The following is a 7,168-nucleotide window of genomic DNA, read 5'->3' on the forward strand; positions in this document are numbered from 1 at the left end:
ATAGATTTTTTGACCATAGATGTATTGGTTTATCTCTGGGCTTTCTATCTTTTTCCATTGATCTATGTTTCTGTTTTTGTGACATTACCATATTGTCTTGATTACTGTAGCTTTGTAGTATAGTCCTAAGTCAGGGAGTCTGATTCCTCCAGCTCCACTTTTTCCCTCAAGACTGCTTTGGCTATTCGGGGTCTTTTGTGTCTCCATACAAATTAAAAAATTTTTTGTTTTAGTTCTGTAAAATTGCCATTGGTAATTTGATATGGATTGCATTGAATCTGTAGATTGCTTTGGGTAGTATAGTCATTTTCACAGTATTGATTCTTCCAATCGAAGAACATGGTATATCTCTCCATCTGTTGGTATCATCTTTAATTTCTTCCATCAGTGTCTTATAGTTTTCTGCATACAGGTCTTTTGTCTCCCTAGGTAGGTTTATTCCTAGGTATTTTATTCCTTTTGTTGCAATGGTAAATGGGAGTGATTCCTTCATTTCTCTTTCCGATTTTTCATCATTAGTGTATAGGAATGCAAGAGATTTCTGTGCATTAATTTTGTATCCTGCAACTTTACCAAATTCATTGGTTAGCTCTAGTAGTTTTCTGGTGGCGTCTTTAGGATTCTTTATGTATAGTATCATGTCATCTGCAAACAGTGACAATTTTACTTCTTTTTTTCCCATTTGTACTCCTTTTATTTCTTTTTCTTCTCTGATAGCCGTGGCTAGGACTTCCAAAACTATGTTGAATAATAGTGGTGAGAGTAGACATCCTTGTCTGATTCCTGATCTTAGTGGAAATGCTTTCAGTTTTTCACCATTGAGAATGATGTTTGCTGTGGGTTTGTCATATATGGCCTTTATTATGTTGAGGTAGGTTCCCTCTATGCCCACTTTCTGGAGAGTTTTTTTTTTTTTATCGTAATTAGGTGTTGAATTTTGTCACAAGCTTTTTCTGCATCTATTGAGATGATCATATGGTTTTTATTCTTCAGTTTGTTAATATGGTGTATCACATTGATTTGTGTATATTGAAGAATCCTTGCATCCCTGGGATAAATCCCACTTGATCATGGTGTATGATCCTTTTAATGTGTTGTTGGATTCTGTTTGCTAGTATTATGTTGAGGATTTTTGCGTCTGTATTCATCAGTGATATTGGTCTGTAATTTTCTTTTTTTGTAGTATCTTTGTCTGGTTTTGGTATCAGGGTGATGGTGGCCTCATAGAATGAGTTTGGGAGTGTTCTGTCCTCCACAATTTTTCGGAAGAGTTTGAGAAGGATGGGTGTTAGCTCTTCTCTAACTGTTTGATAGAATTCACCTGTGAAGCCATCTGGTCCTGGACTTTTGGTTGTTGGAAGATTTTAAAACACAGTTTCAATTTCATAACTTGTGATTGGTCTGTTCATATTTTCTATTTCTTCCTGGTTCAGTCTTGGAAGATTATACCTTTCTAAGAATTTGTCCATTTCTTCCAGGTTGTCCATTTTATTGGCATAGAGTTGCTTGTAGTAGTCTCTTAGGATGCTTTGTATTTCTGCGATGTCTGTTGTAACTTCTCCTTTTTCATTTCGAATTTTATTGATTTGAGCCCTCTCCCTCTTTTTCTTGATGAGTCTGGCTAGTGGTTTATCAATTTTGTTTGTCTTCTCAAAGAACCAGCTTTTAGTTTTATTGATCTTTGCTATTGTGTTCTTTGTTTCTATTTCATTTATTTGTGCTCTGATCTTTATGATTTCTTTCCTTCTGTTTCCTATGGGTTTTGTTTGTTCTTCTTCTCTAGTTCCTTTAGGTGTAAGGTTAGATTCTTTATTTGAGATTTTTCTTGTTTCTTGAGGTAGGTTTGTATAGCTATAAACTTCCCTCTTAGAACTGCTTTTGCTGCATCCCATAGGTTTTGGATCATCATTGTCATTTGTCTCTAGGTATTTTTTGATTTCCTCTTTGATTTATTCAGTGATCTCTTGGTTATTTAGTAACGTACTGTTTAGCCTCCATTTGTTTGCGTTTTTTATGTTTTTTTCCCCTGTAATTAATTTCTAACCTCATAGTGTTGTGGTCAGAAAAGATGCTTGATATGATTTCAGTTTTCTAAAATTTACTGAGGCTTGATTTGTGACCCAAGATTTCATCTATCCTGGAGAATGTTCCATGCACACTTGAGAAGAAAGTGTAATCTGCTGTTTTTTGAATGGAATGTCCTATAAATATCAATTAAATCTATCTAGTCTATTGTGTCATTTAAAGCTTGTTTCCTTATTTATTTTCACTTTGAATGATCTGTCCATTGGTATAAGTGAGGTGTTAAAGTCCTCCACTATTATTGTGTTACTGTCAATTTCCTCTTTTAGAGCTGTTAGCAGTTGCCTTATGTATTGAGGTGCTCCTATGTTGGGTGCATATATGTTTATAATTGTTATATCTTCTTCTTGGATTGATCCCTTGATCATTATGTAGTGTCCTTCCTTGTCTCTTGTAACATTCTTTATTTTAAAGTCTATTTTATCTGATATGAGTATTGCTACTCCAGCTTTCTTTTGATTTCCATTTGCATGGAATATCTTTTTCCATCCCCTCACTTTCAGTCTGTATGTGTCCCTAGGTCTGAAGTGGGTCTCTTGTAGACAGAATATATATGGGTCTTGTTTTAGTATCCATTCAGCAAGGCTGTGTCTTTTGGTTGGAGCTTTTAATCCATTCACGAGTAAGGTAATTATCAATATGTATATTCTATGACCATTTTCTTTATTGTTTTGGGTTTGTTTCTGTAGGTCTTTTTCTTCTTTTGTGTTTCCCACTTAGAGAAGTTCCTTTAGCATTTGTTGTAGAGCTCGTTTGGTGGTGCTGAATTCTCTTAGCTTTTGCTTGTCTGTAAAGCTTTTGACTTCTCCATCAAATCTGAATGAGATCCTTGCCAGGTAGAGTAATCTTGGTTGTAAGTTCTTCTCTTTCATCATTTTAAGTATACCATGTCACTGCCTTCTGGCTTGTAGAGTTTCTGCTGAGAAGTCAGCTGTTAACCTTATGGGAATTCCCTTGTATGTTATTTGTCATTTTTCTCTGGCTGCTTTCAATAATTTTTCTTTGTCTTTAATTTTTGCCAATTTGATTACTGTGTGTCTTGGCATGTTTCTCCTTGGCTTTATCCTGTATGGGACTCTCTGTGCTTCCTGGACTTGGGTGGCTATTTCCTTTCCCATGTTAGGGAACTTTTTGACTATAATCTCCTCAAATATTTTCTCGGGCCTTTCTCTCTCTCTTCTCCTTCTGGGACCCCTATAATGTGAATGTTGTTGTGTTCATGTTGTCCCAGAGGTCTCTTAGGCTGTCTTCATTTCCTTTCATTGTTTTTTCTTTTTTCTGTTCTGCAGCAGTGAATTAAACCATTCTGTCCTCTAGGTCACTTATCCGTTCTTCTGCCTCAATCATTCTGTTATTGATTCCTGCTAGTGTAGTTTTCATTTCAGTTATTGTGTTGTTCATCTCTGTTTGTTTGTTCTTTAATTCTTCTAGATCTTTGTTAAACATTTCTTGCATCTTCACGATCTTTGCCTCCATTGTTTTTCCGAGGTCCTGGATCATCTTCACTATCATTATTCTGAATTCTTTTTCTGGAAGGTTGCCTATCTCCACTTTGTTTAGTCGTTTTTCTGGGGTTTTATCTTGTTCCTTCATCTAGTACATAGCCCTCTGCCTTTTCATCTTGTCTATCTTTCTGTGAATGTGGTTTTTGTTCCACAAGCTGCAGCACTGTAGTTCTTCTTGCTTCTGCTGTCTTCCCTCTGGTGGATGAGGCTATCTAAGAGGCTTGTACAAGTTTCCTCTCTGGGGTATTTTTATGGGGAATTGCATTAAATCTGTTGATTGCTTTGGGCACTGTGGACATTTTAACAATAGTGATTCTTCCAATCCAAGAACATAGAATATCTTCCTATTTCTTTGTATCACTTTAAAATTCCTTCATCAGTGTTTTATAGATTTTAGAGGCTAGGTCTTTCACCTCCTTGATTAAGTTTATTCCTGGGTATTTTATTCTTTTTGATGCGATTGTAAATGGGATTGTTTCCTTATTTCTCTTTCTGATAGTTCATTGTTAGTGTATAGAAAAGCAACAGATTTCTGTATATTAATCTTGTATCCTGAAAATTTACTGAATTCATTTATTCTAATCCTTTTTTTTTTTTTTTTGGTGGGGACTTTAGGATTTTCTATATGTAGTATCATGTCATTTGCAAATAGTGACAGTTTTACTTCTTCCCCTCCAATTTGAATGTCTTTTATTTCTTTTCTGATTGCTTGTGGCTGGGACTTCCAATACTATTTTAAAAAGAAGTGGCAAGAGTGGGCATCCTTGTTGTGTTCCTGATCTTAGAGGAAAAGCCTTCAGCTTTTCACTTTTGACTATGATGATAGCTGTGGGTTTGTCATAAATGTCTTTTGTTATGTTGAGATATGTTACCTCTATACCCACTTTGATGAGGGTTTTTATCATGAATGAATGTTGAATTTTGCCAAATGCTTTTTCTGCATCTATTGAGATGATGGTGTAATTTTTATCCTTCCTCTTGTTAATGTGGTGTATCACGTTGATTTGCAAAAATTGAAACATCCTTGCATCCCTGGAATAAATCCCACTTGATCATAGTGTATGATCCTTTTTATATATTATTGATTGGCTTTGCTATTATTTTGTTAAGAATTTTTGCATCTATGTTCATCAGAGATATTGGCTTATTTTCTTTTTTTGTACTGTCTTTGTCAGGTTTTGGTATCAGACTTATGGTGGCCTTGTAGAATGAATTTGGGAGTGTTCCAACCCCTTCAGTTTTTTGGAATAGTTTGAGAAGGATAGGTATTAGCTCTTATTTATATGTTTGGTAGAATTACTCTGTGAAGCTGTCTGGTCTTGGACTTTTGTTTGCTGGACCTTTTTTTAAATTACAAATTCAATTTCACTACTAATGCTCAGTCTTTTCAGATTGTCTGCTCCTGATTCAGTTTTGGAAGCTTGTATTCTTCTGAGTCATGTGGTAGCTCTATTTTTAATTTTTTGAGGAACCTCCATATTGTTTTCCATAGTGGCTACACCAATTTGCATTCCCACCAACAGTTTACATGGGCCCCTTTTTTTTCACTTCCTAGCCAACACTTGTTATTTCTTGTCTTTCTGAGAATAGCCATTCTGATAATTCTAATAGACGTGAGGTGATATCTCATTGTGGTTTTGATTTGCATTTCCCTGATGATCAGTGATGTTGAGCACATTTTCATGTACCTGTTTGCCATCTGTATGTCTTCTTCGGAAAACAGCTATTCAGACCCTCTACCTTTTTATTTGGATTATTATTATTACTATTTTTTTTTTTTTGCTCTTGAATCGTAAGTGTTCTTTGTATATTTTAGATATTAACCCCTTATCAGGTATTGATTTGCAAGTGTTTTTTCCCATTTGGAAGGCTGCCTTTTCATTTTATTGATGGTTTCCTTTGCTGTGCAGAAGCTTTTTAGCTTGCTGTAGTCCCACTTGTTTATTTTTCCTTTTGTTGCCTTTGTTCTTGATGTCAAATCCAAACAATCATCACCAAGACTGATGTCAAATTGCTTACTGCCTGTGTTTTCTTCTAGGAGTTTTATGGTTTCAGGTCTTATATTCAAGTCTTTTATCCATTTCAAGAGTTCCATCCATTTTGAGCTAATTTTTGTGTATGGTGTAAGATAGTGGTCCACTTTCATTCTTTTTCATGTGGCTGTCTAATTTTCTCACCACCATTTATCGCCGAGACTGTCCTTTCCCCATCCCTGGCTTATAATTGTGTATTCTTGAATACACAATCCACATTGTATGTTCATTGTATGTTCTTTGTTGTAAGTTAATTGACATATAAGTGTGGGTTTATTTCTGAGCTTTCTATTCTGTTTAATTAATCTATGTATCTGTTTTGATTACTGTATCTTTGTAATATAGTTTGAAGTCAGAAAGTATCATGCCTTCAACTTTTTCTTTCTCAAGATTGTTTTGAATATTTGAGATCTTTTGTCATTCCATGCAAATTTTAGGATTGTTTGTTCTATTTCTGTAAAAAATGTCATTGGAATTTTGATAGGAATTGCACTGAGTTCTGTAGATTTTGTTAATGACTAACTTTTACTGAGCACTTTTATGTACTCCTCTGAGCAACACTGTCTTTTCATTATACCCAACTGATTAAAAAAAAAAAAAGAAAAAAGGAAAGTGAGCCTTAGAGAGGCAGATAAGTTGCCCAAATGGCAACTGGCAGAGAAAGATTAGTACCACGTCTCTGTGACCACAGAGCCTGTGCTCTTAACCACAAATATTGGGTTTGCTTTGCATATGATCTCTTACCTTATCAAAACACATTGCTTAAAATTTTATAAGCATCTTCCCCCATTTCCATTTCAATAATATTTTCACAGTTTACAATTCCTCCCCCTCCAGTTTCTTTCCTGTGACTTCAAATTTCATTCTCTGATAAAGTTCAAATGTTCCCTGTAAATTTCCCAGTCTGCCAGGAGAGATCAGATTTGATCTGCCATCATACCTTGAGCTGATTTTTATCGAGGACCATTGGAGAGAAGTCCCAAGTGCTGGCTGACCCTCATGGGGAGAGAAATGATTTCCTGAGAAAGATTCCAAGGGATCTATGGGACAATGTTAGCTACAGCACTTGGAGAAAACTATAGATTGTTTCCTTTCTGAATTTACTTTTTATCCCTTTATGTTTATGTATTTACTGATCCTTGAAATAAATTCAAACAATATAGAACAGAATGAAGCTAACAGTGAAAATTTCTCTCTTGCTTCCTCCCCACTTCAAACCACATGCCTTATTTTATTATTCTGTAAATATTCCCCTTAAGATAAAATTTAATCACATCCTTCTGTATTCAGTACTTCTAAGATGTATTTTTAAATTTATTTTATTTATTTTTGGCTGTGTTAGGTCTTCGTTGCTGTGGGCAGGCTTTCTCTAGTTGCAATGAGCGGGGGCTACTCTTCATTGCAGTATGCGGGCTTCTCATTGCAGTGGCTTATTTTGTTGTAGAGCATGGGCCCTAGGTGCGCGGGCTTCAGTAGTTGTGGCGTGCAGGCTCAGTAGTTGTGGTTTGCGGGCTCTAGAGCGCAGGCTCAGTAATTGTGGTGCACGGG

The sequence above is a fragment of the Phocoena phocoena genome, chromosome 16 (assembly GCF_963924675.1).
Source record: "Phocoena phocoena chromosome 16, mPhoPho1.1, whole genome shotgun sequence".
Taxonomy (NCBI): Eukaryota; Metazoa; Chordata; class Mammalia; order Artiodactyla; family Phocoenidae; genus Phocoena; species Phocoena phocoena.